Source organism: Apteryx mantelli, chromosome 1 (assembly GCF_036417845.1).
Source record: "Apteryx mantelli isolate bAptMan1 chromosome 1, bAptMan1.hap1, whole genome shotgun sequence".
NCBI classification, from domain to species: domain Eukaryota; kingdom Metazoa; phylum Chordata; class Aves; order Apterygiformes; family Apterygidae; genus Apteryx; species Apteryx mantelli.
The window spans coordinates 147,227,848-147,254,125 of NC_089978.1; the positions used below are offsets into that span (position 1 = coordinate 147,227,848).

General features: G+C 41.5%; 1 protein-coding gene across 3 annotated transcripts in view; it reads right to left on the reverse strand.

Annotated features, from left to right (window-relative positions):
- ST8SIA1 (ST8 alpha-N-acetyl-neuraminide alpha-2,8-sialyltransferase 1) overlaps positions 1-26,278 on the reverse strand; it is a 207,877-nt gene that overhangs the window by 45,381 nt on the left and 136,218 nt on the right. The window lies entirely within an intron of this gene.

The following is a 26,278-nucleotide window of genomic DNA, read 5'->3' on the forward strand; positions in this document are numbered from 1 at the left end:
AAGTTCTGGTCAAAAGTCTCTGCTCTTCCAGCCTCAGAAATCTGAACGTAGTGAAACAACAGAACAATTGATGCTCACAGTCAAAACCAGTTATATATTAAACTGTATCTGGTCAGCAGCTGGCAAACTGTAATGCTGCAGGGTCTCATTATCCTGGCGGCTAAGTGAATGCAAGATAACATTGTCACAGAAGACATCAACACTCTGGTTGGTTGCCTGAAGAGGAGCACTACGTATAAACCACGTGAGGAGGATATTTCTCCTAGCTTTTAGTCAGGTGTATTACACTTACAGTCTGGATGCTTCACTTAAACAGAGACAAATCAAACACTTCAGGTGGAGAAGCAAAGTATCTGGAAAACGCCCAGCAAATCTGAGGATTGAGTATTTTCAGCAGAGAAGAGAAAGAATGAGAGGGGATATTAACATTCTACTAATGGACAGAAAGATGTTTTAAAGAGGACTAGGATAAAAAAATTCCCATTAGCACTGAAGATAGATCAAGCAGTAATGAGCTTAAACTGCAGCTGGAAAAATTTAGGTTAAACAAGAGAAAAAAAATATTTATAACCATTAGAATAAGCAGCTCAGTGAGGTTATGAAATCAGGAACCATGAAGCTCCTTAAAGCTAAATAAATATGCATATATTAGAGAATTTACTGCCGCTCTGCTCAGATTTTACTACCCTGCAGACACTTTAGCAAAATAGGACTGAACATTGTTTGCGAAGGAACTGGGCCCAGCTAACAAAAATACATAAGAGTCCATGGACCATCTATAGCCAGAATTCCCTTGACTGTTTTCACAGAAATAACACAAGTTTTACTGCAATTGGCTTCACATTACACCTCCTAGAGAACAGGGCATTTTGGGGATGGAGACAGCAGTTTTGGAGTGCAGAAATCTAATTTACCTTTAGACTCCCCCATTGCATCCATTCTCCTGAAGCAGGGAAGAACTGGCAACCCGGAGTCTGCAGCGTCAGGAACACCAGGCAGAACAGACCAGGGATTGATCGGAGAATTGCTACCAGTGAGACTGAAAATCTTACCTGAGAAAGGAGGACTAATTGGACCTATCGTCCAAATTATGGAGAAAGGGAAGTCCTGCTGCCTTCCACATTTGTGAGCATTTTAAAATTTTGAATGTTGCTGCAGTAGTTACAGTCGAAACCTGAAGATCCTAAGAGGCTTTTCCTACTGCATCTGGTCTCTTCCGAGAACTAGGCAAATCTAGAACAGGCATCTAGAAACAGGCAAATCCCAAACCTGAGAGGACATACAAGATTTCATGTTGAATTTTGAAAACTGGTAAGATTAATTATACAAGACCCCAGACCTTTGGGGTTTTGTTCATCACTAAAGTTAATACAGTATAAAAAGGAACTAGTCATAACTGTGGAAATACCATTGCACCTGGTTCCATTTTCCAGAGGTCTTCTCTCAGTTATTAACTTCTTTATTCCCTTTTTCTAGTTTTGACTTTGCAGGCAAAGGGTCATTTGGTAAAAAACAAGAATACTAAACCCACTCTTGCACAATATGTTCAAAACAATTTGAAGTTTTGGCATCCCAACTTTGACAAGGCTAGAGATGGAGGATCAGGCCTTTAACATCCCTTCTTGCCATAGCATCTGAGGATCTGCCAATTCTGATTGCGTTTTACACCCCTGGGATACAGAGTAATATCAATAACCCATTTCATAAGCAGGAATCAGAAATGCAAAGATGAGGGATGACAGCTAACTAAAAACAAGAGAGTCAGTACTGAAATTGTCTTGCCAGAGGTAGGAGATTTTAAGCTCCCTTCAAGAATTCTGTAAGCAGTGGAAAATAACGGGGATCAAGGAAGCAATTTTCTGCCCAATCCAATAGGCTTTTATGTTAATTGTTGTTGAAGCCTGCTATATGCTAGAAAATACTTGCCTGAAGTTTGCAGTATTTTTGCACTGATAAGTTCTTTTCCATCTGGAAAGTTGATAAGTTAAGCTCTGAGGGGAAAACAGGGGAAGGTGCATTTCAGTCATGATAATCTTTTGGGGTTTGATCCGTGCTAAACAAACACATTTTAAATGCAGTATTGTTTCAGGCAGAAGTTGGGCTGTTTAGTCAAATAAAAAAAAAACAAAAAAACCCACACACAACTGAAAGGACCTCTAATGACAGTGTTCAAATATACAGAAGTCAACTGCAGCAACTAGGAGCCCAAATGGTTCTCCAGGTCCACAGTGCATCAGGTTTAAGAAGTCATGAGCTTAAATTACAGCACAGGAGACTTTAATTAGTCATAAGAAAAAAAAAAAAACTTTCTAATGATGAGAACAGTGAACTGCTGGAATAGATTTGGCAGAGGTGGCTGTGAAGACTGTCTACATCAACAGACTTTCTGAAGAACAATTTTTTGGTATAGTTTAGGTCAGACTTGATCTGACTTCAATGGATTTGATGCCCTCTTCAAGTTCTTTCCCTAATGCTAACTATGATTTAAAAAAAATTTTTTTTAGACTGTAATTCTTGCTATCAAACATGAAAAAAATTATATGCAACCCTGATGTATTCATCACCAGACCCACGAAAATACAAGTGAACCAGCAACCAACCCACAAACAACACATGAGACAGTTTGTATCAACAAGGCGTTCAGCTATGGGTGCCAAACTTGCCTAGCTGCATGTCTGGACAAAACCTGCAATTTACACGGACCAGGGCCCCTTGAGTTATCTTGTACCTGTATAACCTGTTCTTTTTGAGCTGGGCTCAGACGAGCACATCATTGGCAAGGCAATTAGCAATAATAAGCAAACTTATGCCACTGTCCTTCACAGTCTCATTAGTGCATCTGTGGTGATTTGTTTCTCACCTTGCACTCCTTCCTAGCTCATCTTCATTAGGGAAGTACCTGATGGTGGGTCATTAAGATGGATTACTTTGATGCATGTTGCAAGGAACTGTCAAACAGTTGTGCTGCTCTAGCAAAATGAGTAGCCTGTTAGCTACATCCGTCTTCCCTGCAGGCTGGTACTCCAGCAAGGTTGGAAGACGTTCTTCAAGGTGACATTCAAATTACTGCAACTTTTAAAGGGGAGGGGGAGACAATGCTGTTCCTAGCTTTGTCACATCCCTTGTCTCATGCCCTCCTGTCTCCCTGCCACTGCTGGCATTCCCACTGCCCGCTTCCAGCATCCTACTGTTACTTGTCCTGTCCCCCAGGCTAAATACGCATCCTTGTCCACCACCATCAGGGAGGCACACCAAAAAGCCACTGCAATAAAAGCCTGTCATCAGGAATTATACCTAAGTACGATAACCAAAGAGGAAACCCTGCTAGCCAGAGTGCGGGAAACCAGAGATGGGACTGCAGATGGCCTGAGGAAGGTATTTTGGCTTTCATTTGGAATGTTGCCCATTTAATTGAAGTAGTGTCTGTGGTTCTCACCATCTCCTGTAATGAAGGTAGAAACAAGGGTGGGAAAAGCCCCAAAGCAACACCAAGCACAGGGTTGTTACTGGCCTGGGCCTTGAGATGGTTGTTCTCCATACTTAGCAGAACCAAAATCTCTGCTGCAAGCCCACGTGGTTGGGCTTTCCTGGGGATGCATCCTGCTCCTGGGAAAGTGAGGATCTGTTTTAACACTGCATTTCAGCTGGGAGCACGTCAGAGCTCCCCAGGGATGTAGAAAGGCAGAACACTGCATGATGAATGTGTAAAATGACAGTAAAAGCTGAGAGATGCTTTTATTGCTTAGTAATTTGAGCTAAGGTACCCAAATGCTTCAGAACTGATTGATATGTATTTACGTGTAGTACTAGGTACATTATCTTAGGGTAACTGGGGCCCAGAACAAGTTAAATGCAGTGGTTAAATCTCTTCTTGAATCTAGTCCAAAATATGTATAGGACAAGCTAATTTTCTTCATCCTAAAGCAGTCATTTGCCATTCAGCTGCTATAGGAATTTTTGTTGAAAGGATAAAATAAACGGAAGAAACTTTTCTTCCAGCGCTCCATTTGTTTTCTTTTGATTTGTGATTCCCCAACACTTCTGTTCATATACAATCCATCTTATCTAGCAGGAAAGTGGGACCACATTTTTATGGCTCTCCCCTCCCACGCAAAAAAGTCAATGTCCTTCCTAAGGTCAATTTTCAGAGGTAATATAATTGATAGAACTCAATTCCCCTACACTTCTATCCATTAAATTTAATTAAAATTTTGAGATGCAGATTCAGACCTGCCTACAGACTTTTATATATAGATCATATTCCTGATAACAGAGGCTGCTTAGCAATATGAAATCAATCAGATTTTCACTTTTGGGACTAGGTCCACATATAATGCAGTTAAGCCTTGAAGCAATCAGTGAATTTGTATAGAACTGAATATTGGAAAAGGAGGGAGTTCTCTGGATGCTGCATTCATCTTTGACATTGTCATCTTTTTAGTCTCATTAATGCTGCTCAGAAAAGGCAGAACAAGAACTGATAGCTAGAAGTAAAAGCCATAAAATTCAAATTAGAAAGAGGGCAAAACCTCCCAAACATTTTCAATAAAGCTGACTACCCATTAGAATGAAATCAGTACAGAAAGTAGCAAAATCACTCAAACAAATCCCTTCCAAAGCAATCCCGAATGCTTTTCTGGAGGGTCGACTAGCTAAACCTGTGTTATTCAGCTCAATTCAGAACAGTACTGAACAATATTGTGCCCCATGTCACTCATGATATCAGATTAGGTGATAAACATAAGGTCAGAAGAGATGCCTTTTTCCTAAGCAAAATTCAGCAAACAGAAGCCAGATCTCAGAGCTGCTTTGGAGGATAGGTGGATGTATAAGTCAGGTATATGAGAGTCCTGACTAATACCTGACCCTTTGTTTGAAAGGGAACTTGCTTCTTAAATGCCTACTCTTATATTTGCTGTTCCTACTTATTCCTATGACTTCATTTTTTTCTCCAGTTTTGTTTTGCTCTAGTTGACATTTTTTGTCATGTCTAAGTAAAATGCATTTTCTGTTTATTATTACTATTGTCATCTGTTGAGACAGTTCCAGCAGCAACATGTCAGAAACATGCTCCATGGATATTCAGCTGTATCCTCCTTCCTGTGGTCTTCAGATGAGCTGTCCAGGAGATGCCCGTATAAACAAGAATCATAGTTCTTTTGAATATGATTCCTTTCAGATTTCAGATGAATAGTTCGTGGACAAGAGGTAATAGGATTAGCATAGGCTTCCTGTAGTTGAACAAGTATAAATTATAGATCACTTCATAGTAAAACCAGAAGATTTTCTGCTCCCATGCATTTAGAAAGGACTATATTTACTACTTTTCTCTGGGCGTTAAGAGTCTGAGACTTCTACATTTTGACATCTTTGCTGATACATTCTGCTAGTTTTCTATTAATCGCTCTCAATTTTAGTATTGATTTCAACATTCATTTAAATGGGACCAAAAATTCTTACTACAGGGCTAATCCTTAGAACTGTTAAGCAGAAAGAGTCAAGGTAGTGTGAATGCTTTCCGTTTCTGGATTTGTTTCTAAAACTAGTGAAAGCTTGTTTTTACACAATCTTTTGATGGGAAAAGTGGAGCTTTTGTCAAAAAATCACTGAGCTGGCAGGGAGTGGGAGAGAAGAAATGAATGGCTAAAGACTCCTGCAAGGAAAATCTGAAATGAAAACTTCTGTATATCATCTGAATTTTATCTTATCTTGCTTTCAATAACATTATATTATGTATGACTGCTTACAGAACTCAGTTTTAAAAACAAGACAAACTATTGGTGCTGATAAAGCAAAACTGCAACGGAATGAGCTTTAACCAGTGAATATTTTGGACCTACAAAAGCACAAGAGAGACCCATCTCCTTAAATATCAGCAACCCACAGCATATACTCTTTGGAGGAAAAAAAATATATATATCTGTATTGAGAGAGAGAGACAGACAGACAGACTCTTCTCTGCTCCCCTGCCAAAAACAGTTTAAGGCTTAGTGTTTGCAGTGCATCAGTTCAATAAGCCTATTATCTCATTTTCAAAATCGTGAAGGCTATTACTTTGCACTGACAGAAACGTCTCCCTTCCTACACTAGAGCCTCCTGTTTATATCGTACTGAAATATTCTGTTTCCATACAACAAATAATCAAAAGTGTTTGATGCATGCATCAAACACTTTTGATTACAAAATGAAGGCAACATGTTAGTCCTCAGGTATATGAAAAATTTCATGCCCCATTACATTGACACTTCACTCTCATTCTTCTAAGAAATTCCACATGTACTACCTACATTTAGTGGTTCAGCCATCTGAGTCCTACATAAACCTTCATTTTACCTCTTGAACTCCAAAATCACTTACAACATGATCAAATGTTAAAATACCCTGGAATAGTCATAATATTACTGGTGTTATAAAGAGTGTTGAAAGACCATGGGATTATTCTTGCTAATAGTAACAATATGTTTCAAAACCTAACAATAGGTTAGATTTTGTTTCAAAGACTAACAATAAATTCCTCACGCTTCTGTGGTTTCCAACCACTGCCGCTTAATAACTTGCATAAAATAGCATGGAAAACTTATTTTTGGTTAAGACAAAATAATTTAAAGTGATTATAAAGCAATAATTTCAGTAGAACATTAAATGTACCTTCATATATTGGGAAGCATGATTCTTTTTTTTTTTTAAAGCAGTTTATACTGTCACTAAGTTAGACCTACAGCTACTGCCATTTACATTTACAACTGATCTTCTAGAACTGGTCTGTTGAAAGCAAGATTTATGTGTCTAGTAATTACATTTCTGTCTCCTTCCTTGCTTTAATTTGGTTTAGTAGACAACTCATGGTCTGGTGTTAGAGTAATCGAATCATTACTTCTATTTTAGAAGAAATGCATTCTTACAAAGGAGTACACTGATCACGGGGGGGGGGGGGGGGGGCACACAATATTCAACCCTGTCATCACTATGTCACCATCAGCATGATTCACTTCTACAAGCATGCGCTGGTTACTGGAAGGCAATATAGCCTCACGGCTAACAAACCCAAACTGATGGGTGCTCCCAAATGGGTGCTCATCACAGCTCTGCTAATAACAAGCAGTATGACATTTAAAAAAAATAAAAAATAAAAAATAAAACCTCATGCACACACACACACACACACTCATACTCGTGTAAGGATAGATTTTCAAAGGGTCTTTGGTGTTTCGGAGCCTGAATTTTAGGTACAAGCTGCACGGTTTGATTCCTGGAGTTTGAACTGAGGATTGGGGCTTCCTAGTCAGCAAGCAAGAGCAGGTAGAAGGACAGGATCCCCAGCAGAGATTACACAGTGCAAAAAGCCACTGAAGAGAGGACTGTTTTCTTAAGTTGCATCTTGACAGAAGTAGGACTAATTCTAGAGTGAACAGAGGCACCTCCCTTTGACTGACAGATACAGAAAGTCCTTTCTAAGGAGACTAAGACCTGTGTCAAGTAACACAGGAGGAGACATGGGGAACCCCCACATCTAGGAGAAGCAGGCTCTGGGCGAGTTCTTACTTAATCTCACTAAGCAAATCCGTATGACAGGAGGAGATCTCCAATCCCAAATGAAGCCTTAGAATAAACTATGGTGTTGGTAGCTAGGTGGTGTGGTATCTAGGGTTGTATTTTTACTCACAGATTCAGTATCACAGTGGAGCTCTGGCCCTATACCAAGGATGCATTGGCAAGACATGGACCCTACCTGTGGTTATCTGATCTGTACTTCATCTCGCTTTGTTGTCTTGCATGTTGCATCTCCTTTGCTACTTGGCACCAGGACCAAGCAAGATGCACAGGCAAGACCGAAAATGCACACTCTTGTTTCAATCAATTCTTCACGCAAGTCCTTCGCCTTTTCATCTTGTTACCCACCAAGTACACATGCAGCACTTCATCCCACAGCTCAGTCTCAGCTGTGGCCAAATAATGACATCACCAAAAGAAAGCGGAGTGGGGATACAGCATCAATATGGAGTTGTTCCACCAGTAAAGCTTGCTAAGAAGACTACTCTCATCTCTCTGGACCTTGTTTAGAGAGAATGAGGGAATAACAAACCTGGCATACTCATATTTCTGACACAGTAACTTCCCTTCAGTTGGTAACAAAGGAGAAATTCTCTCTGCAGCATCTGTTGAAGGACATCAATACAGAGAAGCAGTACTGTACTATAATTGTCTTTGAGGAACTCAAAACAAACTAAAAAAACACAGAAACAGAATTACTAAATAGCAACACATGCCTTTGTGGAGGGAAAAAATAAGAAATATTTCTCAGAATGTTTTCTGAAAGGAAAATGCTAAGGATCTCACCATGGACAGAAAAGAGAAGTACTGGGGAAGTGGTAGCACAAATTATTTACAAAACCAGCACAATCACTCTGTTGTTATCATGGTACTCTGACACTACATCATTCTCTCAAGCCCTTTTATGAACTAACTTAATGTATTTTTCTTTACTATTACAGCCCTTTGCAAAGAATACACCAAAAATTCATGAATAAAAATGAGTCAGGTAAATAAGCAATGCTCGGTATGAATTGGTTCAGGTCACGGTTTTGGATGGAGTTTCAGGACATGGCAATGGTCTAGCTGGTGTAAAGCAACCTACCTTCTGTATTTCTCATTAAATTCCACAAGAGAATTAACATTTAGCCTGAAGTAGATTTTTCTAAATTTGTTTTTAATCTGCAAATGGTGTTGCCAGAGTATATTTATATTCCCTGACTCAGTTTCCCTCTTCACTTGTGACTGGAAGCATCTTGGATTTCATCATTTCTATCAGCCCTTCTTGACTTACTTCTCTCTTGCTGCACTCAGCATATGTCCATTTTGTCTTGCCAAAGTATTCATCTGCCAGAGGTTTGATAAAGATGACATCTGAGAGTCAACCGTAATTTTCCCTGTGGGCTACCAGACCTCTTTTAATGTGAAATCACTAGTGGTTAGTACCTTATGGACTTTTGTAAGCTTATTAATGAAGACAAAGATGCATTGGCTAGAGGTTGTTTCCTGGATCAGCTGAAGCACCACACAGCTACGGTAAAACTGAATTGTTAATTCAGATGACTTGTGTGTGTTCCCCTGACATGTGAATTCATGAAATGTTGACGCTATATTCTCACTGAATGAGGGCTATCATAAAAGTGATCTATTTGGAAAATTTCCTACTTCCGTTAGAATTACTGCCACAAAGATTAGATCCCATGCTTGCAACCATGATTAACAAGGAAATTGGAAACTTTATCATTCTATTGCCTGCTGTAATCGGTGAGGGATCAAAGTATATTATCGTGGCTGAGGATGGCAGGTGGGGTTTTCACCATCTGGTTAGCTTGTCTCCTTTTGCAGGTCTGTTAAATGACCAGCTAACCAGAACACAAAACAATGAAAAGCTAGTATTTGGAAAAAAGGAAAATGGTAATAACAGGATGAATGAAATATAACAGCAATATTATGTTAGACCTAAGGCATATGTAATAACAATAACAGAGTGAGGGATGTTGTGATTGTTCAGTAGTGTTAAATGTTTGACACATTTCTCAAGTATATTTTTCACCTGAAATTAAAATTGTGTCTCTTGTTCCCATCTCCTCGTGTGCCTGCTTTTCATGATAGCAAAACATCTGCATTGCTCTAGATCAAACTAGTATCAGTTACCCCCCCCAAAAAAATTGTAATTTATACATATAGACAGTTTCTTTCAACTCTTTGACTTGAGAGGTAAGAAAGATTGTCCCCACCATGCAGACAATCAGAAGAACCAAATAAAAATGTAACTGTACTCTTCATCATTGATTCCATACAAATATACCATCACTGTGTGTGAACACCTACTATAATTTCTTGGACAAGATTTACCATCTATATTAAAAGGCTATAAAATTGCTTGTGCTGAAACACAGGAAACTTTCCAACCTGTGATATTTGTCTATACTGATGTCCCTACAGCGTACAAACCAGAGCTAAATTTTAATCGACTGGGATAATCGGTAGCAAAAACCCTGCTCAAAGTAACTGACTACATTTTTACTTAGTTTCTTGATAAGGTTTTGCAGTCTAGGCTTAGGCTTTGTGCAACAAGGCTGCAATATAAATATATCAATTACAACTGACGTGACATTTGAAATCTATCAGAATATTAGACCATCAGCATATGAAAAGATTTAATAAACTTTAGGAAGAAATAAGAACTTCCTCATGACTTGACACAATTAAAATACAGCCCTTCATTAGGGTAAAGCCCAGACAATGACAGCTCATACTCTATTACATCAGCATTTAATACTGGTATAAAGACTAAATGTGGCACCACAGATAATGACACTGGGAAGTGGACACATAGCCTGAGCAGTGCATCTCAGCTCTGTACACTCTTTCAGTCCTATAACCAAGGTTTCCCCGGGAGACACAGTCATATTGTAATATAGTTCCCAGGGGAGGCAGGGGAAGAGACCCATGTGCTGAAGGCCATTACAGAACAAAATAAAGTAATGCATCAGAACAGGACAGCAAGATATTTCCATGTTCATTACAGTGGTTTCCCTGGTGGAGGTCTCCCATTTTCCCAGTACATTGCATGGGAGTCCTGGGAGAGGCAGGGAGCTGCCTCAGCACAGAACAGTGAGAGCATTCAAGAGGGGCAGAGCCCTTCAGGTGTTAAAAATCCTTAAACTCAATTAGCCTTTTAGCAGGCAGCAAACCAAGAATTCAAGCAAGGTGTAAGCTGTGCTGTTCAGGGAGCAAGAGCACTGAGCTGTTCTATAATGCCTGCTACAAAGAGCCTGGCCTGTCCCTGAGAAAGATTTAACCCATGTGCTCCTCCCATTTTCTCCACCAGAGCTGCCACATCACCAGAGGAGCTGGAATCACTTTGCTTCCAATACTCACACGCAACCGCCACCTCTGATGACACTACTGAAAACGCTCATTCTCTTATAATCACAGCTTCCCAAGGTGTGAAGACCCTTTCCATGACTCCGGAGTAACTACTTAGTGAGGCTTTATAGTATCTACTTTAACAGGGTAGCAATCTTGCACAGGAAAGCAGGAGACCACACGCCATAATCGGGTAATCAGCTGCCTTTCAGTCACTGAGGTTACTCCGCTTCAAGCCACCTTAACTATGCTGATGAAGATGACATGTAAACTGAATCTCCGTTTTAATTTTGGCAGTGACCTTGGTTCTTATGATGGCTCAGACACACCTAGCACATAATCTTCCTCCTCTGGATAATTTTCTCTTTAGTAACAAGTTACTGCCAATCTAATAAGGTTTGTGAGATTTAGTCAGAAGAATTCAATCTTCTCCTTGTTAAAAGCTTGCAGTGAGGTATCACAGTTAACAGTGTTATAATTCTCCATGCTGTGTTTAGAGCTCCTCAAGACAGAAGACAATGCTTCCTAGTCGAGAGATGTCCACACACCCAGAGAGACCCCCATATGAAAACCGCCTTCCATCACCCATACGACACCAGGAGATCACACCGTCCCTTCCTGGTACGGTGTGCAAATGATGAAGGGGGCACAACAAGCACGGATAAGCCGCAGTTGGTCCCTTCCAGGCTGCCCGCAAGCACTGGCCATCCCCAGGTGTGACCACGGACTAGGGTGGGAGGGAGGAAGCAGGAAAGATCGTGACTGTCTTTATCCTTCTTAACAGAGGCGGCCAGTCAAGAGGGACCACTGCAAAGATGGACACAGCCACCAGGCTCCTCCTTGCGAAAGGGCTTCTGGCAACCTTCCTGCCACAGTTTTTCTCCTCCTTCCCCTCTCCCAAGAAGGGGCTGCACAGATCTGTCATGTTCCTGATTTTTGATCGTGGCAGATATTGCCAGTCCTCAGGTCAATGCTTTTGGGTACTTTTAGTTGGCACAAAAGGAAAATGATACAGAAGATGGGTCAAATGAACACAGAGCCAGAGTCCCATTGCTTTCACGTGTGAGGGAGGTGACCTCTAAAACAAATTGGCTCAATGCATTAAAAACAGCCAAGCCTTTTTCAAGACCTCTTAAAATATTTATTTCTCTATTACAAGGAGAATAAAGTATCCAAGTGCCTAATTTATCAACTGATTCTCAAAAATGAGTTAGATGGATGCACTGGCTGATTTATAGTTCTGAAGACAGAGCATCTAGAAGATTTTTTTGGTAAACAAAATATAAATATCATTCCCAAAGTCATACTGTCCCAACAATTATAAGAAGTAAATTTCTACAAGCTTTCCTATTCAATCTATGGCCCTACATTTTATCCACAGGCTTCTGCTTATTAGACTTCTGGTTTAATTGTAATATATTAGTTTAATCTATTTTTCAATATTACCTGACAATACATACAGGCAGAATTTATGACTATGACTTTTATCACTTGGGCGTTCAGTAATCCTCAGAGAGGACAGAAATCTTAGTCTACCTCTTCTGCTATTTACAGCAACTGCAAAAAAACCCAAGAGCTATAAAATTACCTGCTGACAGTCCAATTTCTTTGCAGATTCCTGAGTCAGAAAAATTTAATACTTTACCAAATCAAAAATTACCTCCGCACAGGGAATGCAGAAAGAGATAGAAAGTTTGCGGCTGGTTGTCTCTGCTTGCCCACGAAGGGAGCTACTTGTTTGACGATGCAGGAACGTGCAAGCTGAGAGCAGAAGCTTGACGCCAGCTGTAGGAGAGGGACGAGATCCCAACTCCCTGCAGAACAAATTCTGGTGCTTAAAAATATCACTTCAAATGGCTATGGTAGCCATTCCATGTGAATTTCCCAGAAGAGCGAAAAAGGAACCCCAACTGTGTATATCCCAGGAAAACATCACCACTGGAAGCAGTCTAGGCATACTGGCTACAATCCTTGTATTTCAGGCTGAGAGTCAAGGGATTTTCTTATTTTACGTCAGACCTCTACCCAAGCAACACACAGTGAACCAGAAGAGATTCAAAGAATAAAAGCACCTATGCAGGAGACTATCTCTGGACACAGGATTAAATTTATGTGTGTGCTTATTCAGGAAAGGAAACCAAATAACTTCTCTCCCTTGCAGGTAGGTCTTGAGACATAAAAAGAAAAAAGGAGCGGGGGGGGAGGAAGACACAGAAGGCAAGGCTCCAGAGAGCTGTAAACATTTATTCTGTTGAATACTGTATTCCCTCAGATGCTGTATAAAGCATGTGAAACTAAGGTATCCAGCCTGTAATATATATAGAACTGCTTGTTAGGAACTAAGAATCAGCTGCTTCTCTCATCCTACAGCAATGCCTTGAAAATAATAACAACTTTCCTTTCTAGGTTGCTTCCTACAGCCTCTAAACACCCTACGGCCACCAAAATACAGTGCAGGTGGGGTGCCACCAGGGCTACTAGCCCTTCCAGAAACAACCTTCACATATTCAGACCTGCATTTTAGAGGGGAGAACAGAATAAACGCTGCAGACGGGCATTTCTGGGTGGATTGCACTGCACTGCTCCCAAAAGAGCATGCCAGGTACCAAGATAAGGTTTCAGCCCCACCAGAGTGAGCCAACTTTGCAACAGCCTGCAGGAACCTATGGGCAACCTGGCCTGTAGGCCGCTCCGATTTCACTAGGCCATACTAGGGATGCACCAAAAATGCCTCTTTTGCCACCGTTTTCTCCACTGCTATGTGCCCAGCAGAACAAAGGAAGAAAATACAAAGGCTTAACTGCCCTTTTAAAGAATGAAACCATTTCAGTCACAAGGCTGTGCATGTTATGATGACCATTTCAGAGCAGGAGGGTTGCTCTGGTTCACTTCTTTCTGCTCCTGTTGCAGGCCCACGTAAGGTGCTTCTGGCCAATAAAGAAAAAAATACAGCTGTTGCCCCACGCTGCCCAGAAAGCAGTCTTCTCCACTGGCAAAGGTCTTGCCCGTGTGGCGTGGGAACAGGGTGCTCTGAGGAGCTGTCACACAATTAGAGCCACAGCAGGTCACCAGGTTACATCTGTGCTCTCAGTGGTCAAAAATTGTGAGGCTGAGCACAACTGCTGAGTTTGGATTCAGACCAGCAAAACTCAGCCCACCTAAAACATAAGGGGGCAGCATTTGATCGGGAGCACAGCAGGGAAGAAAGAGGCTGCAGGGAAATTAAACTGAGGATAACCAAGGGGTGAATAGTGGGTATATGTTTTATTCTTATGCTACAAAACGTTGGGTTTTATTAAAGACAGCAGTGAATTTAGAAACTGGAAAAAGGCAAATTGTTGTTCTGGTCACCAAACAAATCGTTCTAGTACTATCTGCTACAGACTAGTCGTGGCATGCTGCAAATGGATGTTGTGAACAGGAGAACAGGCTTAACGTAGAGTGGGATAAATAAAACATGAGTGTGAATGATCAACAAATCCATAGGCAAGTAAAATAAAGCTGAAAGAGGTATTCATGTTGAAAACCAACAAATATGGGAAAATGAAAGGAGAACCAGGAATAGTAAAAAGAAACTTTAAAAATGAGGTGAGAGCAACAATTGTACCAAATGCACTGGGACAGGCATAGGATCAAAAATATCTACAAGCCAGAAAACTAGATGTGGTGGAACAGTTACAGAAGGCAACCTCTTAGTGTCAAAGAATACAGGATCCACCATTTCCAGTTCAAACCAGGATTACACTGCTACATCTACAGCCATCTGTGCACCTTCACAGAGCCATCCAAACATATGCATGGGGATTATTGCAGCATCAGAGTACAAGACAGTTATAACCAAAAGGTGCCATGATCCATTAGAAACATTATTCCATACTCTGCCAACAGCACTAGTTTGCAATCTCTGTGGCAAAGCCAAGGACTGAATGTGGGTCTGCCAAGATGGTCATGTTGCCAGAGGAACGTAAGATTCTGCATTCTTTGTAGCCTGAGGACCACAACACTAGGACTCTTGTTCTGGCATTTTTACAGAAGAAAAACAAACACTATATTAAAATACAAGCCATGCCTGCAAGTGAAGAAAAAAAAGGAAGAAAAGAATAAACTGAAAATGAAAGAGGCAGTACATACATAAAAACAAACTACAAAATAGCCAACTAAATTAAAGATAGATCAAGATAGATCATCTTAGCTCCAGAATAGGGTGATTTTAAGGGAGAAGGAGAGTACAGAGAATTTTTAGCTCACTTCCTTCAAAGTTAGTTATAACCAAGCAAAAAAATTACTTCCACTGATTACTTCCTGAGCTCCTCATGGGAATAGAACATTCTGCTACACATTTTACCATTTTTTGCAAAAATAAATAAATGAATAAATAAATAAATTCAGAAGCACTGAAATTTATGTTTTGTTTTCAATTGTTCCACATTTCCAAGCCAGTCACTAGGAAACCATCTCCTTCACAACTGACTCTCTTCCTTGAGCCAGTCCCAAATTGACTTCTTTAGATGCTGACCAAAACAGTAAGGTCTGGGATGCTGGGGTGTGTGATCTCAGCTAGCTGTGGAGAAGGAAGTGGGAAAACACGAGGAGAGGGTTCCTGCATTATTGCTTTGCTCCAGCTTGTAAATACTTGGATTCTTGTCCAAAGACTTCATGAAATTAAATAAATAAACCACACACACAAAATGATACACACCACTAATTAGCCAAGAACATGCATTTCTCCAAATCAAGCTAGCACTCTTGTCCATGTTTCACTAGTGCTGTTCCTCCCCTTGGTCTGGCACACATCTCCCCCAGATAGAACAAGATTTACCAGTAGTGTTTTTCCTTTTACACTTTTACCCATGTCCTTTCTCAGAGCATCTCTGACTCTTTGTAATTTCAATGTCTGCAAACACATGGACCACAGGAGCTGGTTCCTGGCTGCTGTGAGCGTGAACAGCATGCCTGCACTACAAATCCTACAGTAGCCCCACTATATCAAAATAGATTGCCAATTCTAGTAACAACTGCACACTGCAAGAGATTACTTTCATCTATCAGGACACATTAGACGACCACTTGTGCAGTCCTTGTACACCTAATTGCTCTGCCAGGATCATTTTAATTGTTACAGAAAGCTTCTCTTGCAAATTCCTTCTTTAATGACTTGTTTATATACTAGAGTCAGTGACTAATGCGCATCTTGCAAATACCTGTGTGACCCATGTTCTTCCCTGGGACCCCTTTGACACAGTGGAGTAGGAAATTTTAAAGCTCCTAAAATCTCATTTGCTCATCCCAGTAAGGCAGGAAGAAATAGGTATGCTCTAAAGCTTTTTTCAAACTATTTAGCTTAGGTTAATAGAGCACTGCACTTCATCTCCCACCTTATAGTTCACGTGTCCACCAGAGCGAGGAATGAAGGAAGAGCTCCCAGCCCTCACTGCTGGATCTCACCATCCTTGTCTCCAGCTCTCCCAGTGCTACTCACTGGGTGATGTGCATAGCCAAGCACCAGGACAGCCCTTGTCACAGCACGCACAGGATTTAGGAGGACACCTTTCTGCATCTTATCAGATACATTTTGCCATAGGTATATCTGGCAAGGTATAACTATAAAATAGTAGTGAAAGGTGCTTATCTGAGGTAGAGGTATGATCATCTAGTCGGAGACAGCACATACAACTGACTGCACAACTTAATCCAATCTCAGACTTCAAGCACTGCCTTAACATGTCTTAAGCCCATGTATAGAAAGCCCACAAGGTGCAGGAATCCCATGTCTCAGGTCCTGAGCTCCAGACCTGTGCAAATATTGAGTCAGCCCTCATGGCCAATGTGGCACTCCGCATCACATCATATGAATATCAAGAGTCAGGCTTGGAAACTAAACATGAGAAAATCCCCAACCACTCTCTCCTCCCACGTAGACTCCAAGCTACTTTGCCTAGTTTTATAAATGACCTAGTTCCCAAATTCAGATCCAGGAGAGTATCAGAGCTTTGCTGATTTCTTTAGGCTCATCTACACCTAACACAACTGCTGGCAAAAATTTTCTTCACATTTGCAAAGCAGAAACTAAAAAGCATTATCCATTTCCAAAACCTTTTTTGAACAGATGGACCCACAGCCTACACCTATACCAATAAACTTGTGCCCAGAACCTCCTTGAGCCCTGTGGTCTACTGGCCCATGTCCACTCCTATACCCTCCAAAACAAGAGGCTGGCATACAGAGTGCTTTTGGGAATGGTCCCTGGATTGTCCTAATTCCTAAACTGTGCCTGGCAAGCATTTGGGAGAGCCCCAGCTAGCACGGGCATGGGACCATACTGACATACTGAGCTTACTAGTGTAAGTAATTGTGCTCCTGCCTGGGAACCATCCCAGGCACAACCGAGTTGACTGGTAAAGATGCAGCCATAAAGTCTCTGGCAATGATAAATAGCAGATCGTAACACATTCTCATTTCTCCTGCATAGGAATCCACCAAGGACAGCCCAAAACACCAGGAGCCACTCTTTTATGCTAAATTTAGACCCTTCTCCCACTACTGAAGTCAACGTTTTTATTCTGGCGTTCACAGCTACAATCACATCATTATTCAGCCACCAAATAGCCTAGCACGTGTTCAGACAAAAAGCTTTCTGCATGTAAGTGTTATAAAAACTTTGCACTGCTATTCAGTGTCAATAGTCGCAGATAATTGTTACAGAAGCCAGTTATATTTGCCTTTTTTCAGGGAAACAAACCACCTCTAGAACTTTTTTTTTTTTTTTTTAACGATTACTAATTTCGGAAGCCCTGGTTTCTGCGAGTTTAACTGAAAGAGCTTGTCTGAGAGCAGCACTGTTCTTAGAAAGAATAAAGCAGACATCTGCTGAAAACCAGGTCCCAGGCCAAATTTGGAAGCTACCCAGAGTTTAACTAAAATACTACTGGATCCTTTAGAAAATTCAGACCTTAATCTTTTGTTGCTGTAACAAAAAGTTAGGATTAGGCATTTACTATTCAAATTCTCACATTTGAAACAATACATGTCAAAAAAAAAAAAAAGAGAGAGAGAGAACGATGTCAATAACTTTCAACTCTAAACACTGCCAATGCTTTCAGTGTTATATGTGCTTTTCTGGCTCTGCTCTGGTAATATTTGAGTACAGTTAAATCTTACACTGCAAGTCTGCCATTCAAGGGGTAAATGTATTCTGATCCTTTAAAAACAAGAATCTGATCCTGACAGCAATACAGGAGAATGTGTCCACTGCGATATTCCAAAATGAGGCAACTATTGTTGAGCCCTCTGAAAATCTTGGTGCATTTCACCAAAGTTGCCTCCGAGGTTGAGAAACATACGTTCACCGCCTGCAAAGTGCAATATTCTGCCTGTGCAATGGAAGTAACAGTCTGGCAAGTCACTGCTAGTGCTTCCCTCAGGCGTTGGACAAAACTGTTAGCAGAGCAAAAGATCTGTAAAGCAAGACTGAAACTGAAGAGATCTTAGTTCTCTCCATTTTATTACAGCCCTTCAAAAAGCCTGGGACCTCCCCACCACACACACACTGCTTAGGCGTTTTGGGGGGGGTGAGAGTGGGTCGCAAAATTCACTGGCTGTTTCACACACAATCCAATGTAAAACAGGGAAAAGTCAAGGGGAAGAAAGGGCATCAGGGCATCTGATTTTTGCCTCTAAAATCCTTTTCCTTATAACATCAAAAGCCTGAAAGACTGTTTCTACCTATAAGCTGGTCAGAAAACTAAGTTTTGGATTAAGATTTTTAACATTTTAATTGCTATTTCAAAAAAACAAGAACAGCCAGCTCTGGTTCTGTAGACCAAAGAGGTATTTTAAGTGGAAAGAGAATTATGAAGTTTTTTAGAGCAGGCAGTTTCTTTTCTCTTGCTAGTTATTCCACAGTAGAGTAAATTTTTTCTAGTTAGATAGGCTTCTAATGAAATCAATGATGAAACTAATTTTGACTTCATTAGGGAGGATTTTGTTTTCTGAATGCAGTACTTCAGACATACTCTCCATCTCTAAGTTTTGTCCGTCTGGACTAGACCATGGGTACACCTTGAAGTCTCACATTCTGCCTCCAGCAAGGACCAATATTAAGTGCTTACAAGGATGTTGGTAAAATCTCAGCAATTCTAACAATAATTTAATTGACTAGCAAGATTTTTCAATATCTATTTTGAGATAGTTTTATTCTTTCTAAATCAAACTGAAGTAGAATTTCTAATTTTCTTGCCTTCAGATTTTTGGTGAACTGAGCTTGAACTCAGCTTACACTTTCATTAATACTTGTGCGATTTTTCCAGAAATCCTGGTACTCATCTCTTTAAATCCAAACCATCTGCCTGCAAGTCTCTAACACAGAAGTGAACTTTTCCCTTTACAGATCAGATTTATATGGTTCACAGATCAATCTGAAATAGGAAAAGTCTGCTTCATATTCTGTTTCATTAATTGCATGACAGAAGGCTTACAAACTATTGGAAATAGATTAAAATATGAATACATTCCTTCTAATTGCATTTTATCTCGAGATCGACTTCAGCAATTATATTTCTTAATGAAAAGCAGAAGGAAATAAGAAAACGTTGCTCTAGAAAGCTATGAAATAGTAAATGCCCTTCTCTCTAAGTAAGATGCAAGAAGTCCTATTCCTCCACATAAGGAACATGACCATCCTTTCCTCTGGAAGCTTTGTTTACTGAAGCTTTTAGTTTTAACCGGATTCAGGCTCAGCATTTTCGAGATAGAGACACATCTAGGAATATACGCCAAAAGCAGCCTGGGGACAGCAGCCAAGCGAGACCCTCGAGAACCCAGTCCTTGCAACACAGGAGTGAAACAGAAGCAGAATGTAGTTGGCCTTACATTAACCCATTAAGTAAGACTAAATGCATGCGCGCATGAACACACAGATAGCAGGACAATTTGATAATAACTAAAAAATAAAAAAATAGAGGAAAAACAAAAGTCTGGCCCTAATTATTCCCATATTGCCAGGGTATTGCTGATGCAGTGAGTCACACACAAGGCTCTTGCCACATGGAATTTGTTGTTGGTGGGAAACCAGTCGGACAGTTGCCATGCGTTGCTCATTAGTCAGTATTTCAACAGCTTAAAGAGAAATTATTAGCTAGTTTGAACTTGAACCAAGCAAAACTTATTTTAGGACAGAAAATCAGTTAGTTGAGACAAAAACAGCTACAAAGGTCAATCAGTTTTAGTTACTGGGCTGGCAGAAATCCTTCATATTTGCATCTCCTCTGACTTGGATATCTGCAGCGCCATGCTCTGCATAACCCAGGCTGGTCCTGCCATGCTTTGGCCTTCCTTCTGCCATCCGCCCCAGACCTGCGGCCAAGCTCCCGCACAGCCGTGCAGTGAGCGAAACTCAGGGCTGGGATACATTCAGCTCATTTTTCGCTGCTTAGTTTAAGGCATTCTTCCCTGTTAAGCCCAGAGAAGAAAAAATCCCTACACGTAAAAAGGAATTTTAATACCAAATCTGTGTTTAGTTACTGCTGTTACTGCATACTGAAGTGCAGAGGGGGCCTGCCAATGGACCTGTAAGTCATCTGTTGTATTTTGACACAGTTTCTCAAGCAACTGGACACCCAGGAACGAGGCAGCCATGCCAGCCAGGGTGCTCTGCAACATCCCTGTTGGATACCCTGCTTTAGGGGTGTCTCTGCAGATGACGTGCACCAGTTCACAGAGAGGTCACCCGTGATTTACGATAACCCTGTTCAACCAGCACTGGGATACTCTACAGACATCAGGAATACACACCCCTGAACTGGACACGAGGAATTCTTTGAGTCTCCAACAGACTTGTTCTTTACACAGAATATCAAATAACAGCTTTTATTTGCAAGGCTTCATTCTGCCACTTTGCATAGACAGTTTCAAGTCAGTTATCCTACTCTGCTCAGTGAGATAGTGTTGCAGTCAATAAGCACTGGGGATGGCCAGCTTATTCCAGGTATTTGTGGAGAAAGTTGCATAATATTTGTTTCTGCTTCCTAAATACATCTGCTCTGAGCTCTACTTGGTGCCAGCAGGGTTTACAAAATTAAGCTCTGGGGAGCTAAGAGCTCAGAACTGCACATGCTTTTATAAATATCAGGTTTCCTAAGAGGATTATGATGCAGGTAATATCCATCTGGATTACGGGTAGATACCAATATTTGTCAGAAATTGGACACTGGCATCATCCACAAGAACACCCTTTTAACAGAATTTGTTTTCTGTAGTCTTCCTTCTCTTCCCACCTTTATACAGCACAGCACAGTTCGTGCAGGGGTTGTATTCCTGACCTGTTCAGGGCTGCAGATGATCAGAGTTACAGATGGTTAGAACAAAGTGGAGCAACACTCAGGGTAGCACAGGCACAGGGCACTGACAAATCAGATATTGTACTGCTTTTCTCCTGTATGACCATTTCTTCCATGCCTTAGACAGATGGGGGTCTGCAATTATTTTGGAGATTCTACAGTGATGCAACACAAAGGCCAAACAGCTCCACAAAGCCAACATGAAGAGCAGTACTTCAGTGTCTGGTTTACCAGTGCCCCCCAAAGAAGCCACCTCAATCTTTGCGCAGGAGGCAAGAGGTGCAGATCAGACCCCAGGGTTTGATAACACCAGATCTCCAGCAGCAGCCCCTTTCCCTACCACTGTGGTCCTATATGCAGACACAACTTTTGCAGCACCATGCTTACCCAGCTAGATCACTGAAATGATTTGGGTTAAAATAAGCTTTTTCTTTTCTCTTTTTTAAGGGAATACTGCAGTCCACTATGCAGCTGTATCACTTCACTCATTAAGTAGTGCACCAAACCATCCCAGAAGAAACAGGTGGCCAAGGTAGGAAATGCCTCAGCCAATGCCACCCAAAAAGCTTCTGTACAGTAAAACCATACCTGAGAGAGGCAGAGACACCCCAAGGAGAAACTCAAGAGGAGCTGAATCTAAAAGGAGAGATCTGTGCTGAGATACACTGTAGCCCTCACCCACTCAGTAAATGGTAACCCAAATGGCTCTGCTAGAGGCAAAAGAGCCACCACACCACCATTTTGAGCTTGCAAAAAGAGGAAACTTTCTTTTTATATCTGAAACAGCTCTCTGCCATTAAGATCATCATTTAACCACATAAGGGGTGGCCCAATCATTGCTAACACCTGTAGCTTGGGGGGGGTCTGTTTGAAAGGGCTGTTTGGGGGCTGATCTGTGAGTGATAAATAAACCTGCCAGAAAGTGGCAGAAGCTGTGGGGATGAGAGGAATGAAGAAACAGGGCAACTTAAACACAAAGCCACCTGGAGTTTCCTGAGGAGGGAAACTTCTGGCTGAGTTTGTTCCTGCTGTGCTCAGAGAGGCAGTATTTCAGACTGGTCCTTTGAAAATAAGGAAGATGACACTAAGAAAGCAAAGTCTGTCCATTTGATCACCGTTTTGTCCTCTTTGTATTTACTGCTTGTGGGAATGGGGGAATCTATCAGTTTCCCAATAAAGTCATATCTCAGAAAAGATAGAGTACTGACGGGCTATTGTGGGGAGGGGTGGGTGCTGACTTGCCATCTCTGTTGACTTGCACAGGGCCTGCTGTCATCCTACCACACACCCAGTGTCACGGGTGCTCTGTTTCCAAAAGACAACATCATTTCTCCAGTGTGTCCATCAAATGCTCAAAACAACAGTTCTCCATGCACTAGGCGTTGGGTGCTTAGAACAGCATTGCTAACTGAGAAAAAACATATTTTGAGACATCCATTTGTCTTCACCCACAAATAAACCTTAAAAATAAGTATACATTCCTCTTGTTTGGACTGAAGAAGATATAGGGGGATTTATGGAAGGGAAATAGGATGAAATTAAGGTTCTGTACCCTGCATGTTGTCACCTCATAACATGAAAGAGGTGATCCTAACATGCCACTATGGACTTTCCTGCCACCAAACTCTATTTCACAGTGTGATATATGTCCCTTGTCTACAGAAAAGCAATGGAGTTTGTTGTCACTATTGGGGGAGTCCCTAGAATAGCAGCAGAATAATATTGAAAAAAGACAGTATCTTAGAAAGTCAACAAAACCCAAATCAAAGAGATGAAGCTGAGTTGTGATCCCAGCCATGAACTTTTCTGAACATCAGATGAAAGGGTCCAGCCAAACGAACCTCACTACAAATGCTGACATGCAGCCAAGTTGCCACTGCCTGAGGAGCTCACAAGCATAAGCTCTCCTGTGTTATACAGCAACGCCAATGGACTCCCAAGGGGATCCGTACAAAATCTCCTGCCCCTCTGAGCTGTGCAGCACACTGACAAGGTGAATGGAGGCAGCACCAGCACATGCCTTTCCTTGCCACATCTTTTGTCTCTAGCAGTGCTTTCATAGCTTCAAAATAGTCTACTTTAATGACTAAGATCAATAACAACCTATCAAATTTAAGTCAGTTCAGCCCAGGGTTGGCTATCTGTTACCTTTATGTTGGGGATGGGATCACAACAGCTAAAGGTAACACTTCATGACAACTGATACTTCAATATATTTCATCTCTAGTGATAACTATTGATTGGGAGAGATAGTAGGTCTAAAAGAATCAGAAGGACTGTTGTTGGTTCCAGTTATGTGCGAATCTGTCAAGTGCATATCAAGAAGGTGAACAAAATTCTAAGTTCAGGATATACACTGCCATTCATTGCTATAGGGTAAAATCAAGAGCTATATGTTTCAAAATATACATTGTATGGGCTGGGTTTCTTTTGGTGGCTAGATGTTATTTCATGTGGAGGGCGAAGGGGGCAGATTGACTCCCAGGATGTCATATCCAATTTCTCCAGTTCCTGGCAGTTCTGGTGTTGCTTTTCATTTGATGGCCATCCATTTTTGGTGGTATGGATATGAACCTAGTTTTAGAACAGAATGTGTGTAATGGGAGTGCTATAAATGCTGGTTTTGATGCAGTATACTGTTGACAGTGCTGAAAATTACTCCTGTACTTTAAATGGATAAACCGCTTCAAGAAGCAGTAGAAGTGGGAATGGAAGAAAAGTAAAGGGGCAAGAGCAGCCCATTATGTTATGTTATTTTTATGCATCAATATTATTTGTGTTATGGTTTCACCCAAAGATTCCAGATGCAATTGTAACACTGTAAGGCGAAGCCTGAGGGAAGGGAAATACATCTTACAGACAGGAAACTGAGGCACAAAGTGACCTCTTGAGCACCAAAGGTAAGAATTCAGACTAAACCTTCTGAATCCCTAAGAGCTGCCCTTGTAGTAAACAAAGATGCACTTCTAAGTGCCTGTTTCTCTGAGCTAATTCACCCAAGAGGTGGCCATTTCTCCTCCCAATTCAGCTGGGGAATCTCAGAGGCTATAGCAGGGATCTGGTGAGCTCAGGCAGCTGCTGAACTGCCCCAAAGCTGATTGAAGCCACAGTGCAGCACGAAGGTCAAAATCAATCTTATTTACCTTCACTGCCTTAGTACCCTCATATGCTCTTTGCTTCCTGCACCAGCTTGCTCTCTTTGATATTTCTACCTGAGGACAGTCAGTGGATTACAACCAGCTAATGTTATGCATTTACCACAGCCTTTTAAACTTATCCTCCCTCACTGCCCTGCAACTATTCAAAATTACTAGTATAAATGTCTGAAAAAATGTACATAAAATTATATCAAAAATAACTGCATTAAAGCACAGTAAATCATGTGGTCAAGCACTTTAGAATTAGAAAATACAAGAATCAAGTTTGTCCGTACAACTTTCAGTTCCCAGCTCCTTCCACTGTTTTTGTGTGCCTGCAGTACGAGTCACATACACTTTTTTTTTCCCTGACAGAAATCTCTTCTTTATACAATGGATAAATAGTTATTTATATTTCTTTTTTATTCAGTGCAGTTGCCCTGAGCTTTCTATAGTTCACACTATCAGAATACGCACTGAAGGGAGAAAAAAAAGTATTTGTTTTCTCCAGGCTCTTTCTGTGTTATTTTCCCCACAGCATCTGCCTCAGTGTGTCAAATATCTTTATAAAGAACGGCAATTTTATCAGCTCCTGTGGGGATCTGAGTGGAATTAAATGGGGAACTGGGAAGACACAAAGCCTGGGGCCACAACGTGGGAAGTGAGCAGGAACTGGGCAGTGAGCCCTGGACAGCAGCAGGATGCAGAAGAAAGGTAGAAGATGTAGGGAACAGAGAAGCAAGTAGAGGGAGCTCCCCTAGACTGATGAATAGCCCCATCAAGGAAATAGTAGCAGTCTCATTATGTAGTTTATTTCAAACTAGATGGGCTAATGGTATCAAAAGCAGTGGTCTTATGCTAGCCCATCTGGAATGCAAAGGAGATTTAGGAAGCTTTTCTGCCACCTCTTGTAATAGTACAGATACAATATAATTGCTCTGGGCACCTCCAGTTCATGGAAAAGGAAAAGCAAGTTCTTCTCTTGGCAGTCCCATGTCATCAGTATAGAGTAAAAAGCTTCCCATCTTGCTGCAACGCCCTACATCTGACCACTGGGAACTGGCTTTGTCACGCAGCAGTATGATTGCCATCTCTACTGCTCACAACGTAAATTAGGTTGTAAGGGACCTCTGGAGCTCATCTGGTCATAGATAACTTCAAAGTCTGGCTAAATTGCTCAGGTCTTGTCCAGTTGCGTTTTGGACAGAGATCTCCAAGGATAGAGACTCCACAGCCTTCCCAGGTGCCAGCTCCAGTGTCTGACCACCCTCACAGCGACATTTTTTCCCTATACCTAGCTGGAGGTTCCCTTCCTGCAATCTGTGGCTGTTGCCTTTCATCTTTTTGCTGCATACCATCGAGAAGAGCCTGGCTCCACCATCTCTGCACCTTCCTGGCAGGCAGGGGAAGAGCGAGACACGATGCCCCATAGCCGCCTCTTGTTCAGGCTGCTTGAAGAAGTGGCTCCCCAGCTCTCCAGGTGTCCCATGCTCCTGCCCCACAGCCGTATGGCCCTCCTCTGACCCTGCTCCCATTTTTCAGCATCTCTGTTGGGCAGGAGGGTCCAATGTTGGACATAGTACTCCAGACACTGATTCACAACCATCACACAGGGGACAAAATCCCCTCCCTCAACCTCCTGGCTATGCTCTTACCGATGTAGCCCAATATGTAGTTAATGTTCATCAGCGCAAGAGCACGCTGTTGACTGAGCATCCAGCTTGTTGTCCACAGTCCTTCTGCTGCAAGGGCTGTGTCCCAGCCAGCTGGAGCCCAGCCTGTACTGTTGCACGGGGTTATTCTGCCCCACATAAAAGCTTTGGATTTGTCTTTGCCTATCTGCCATGAGCCCTGCTGATGGCTGATATCTCTAACAATTATTCATGCGGACAGTTAATAATTCTA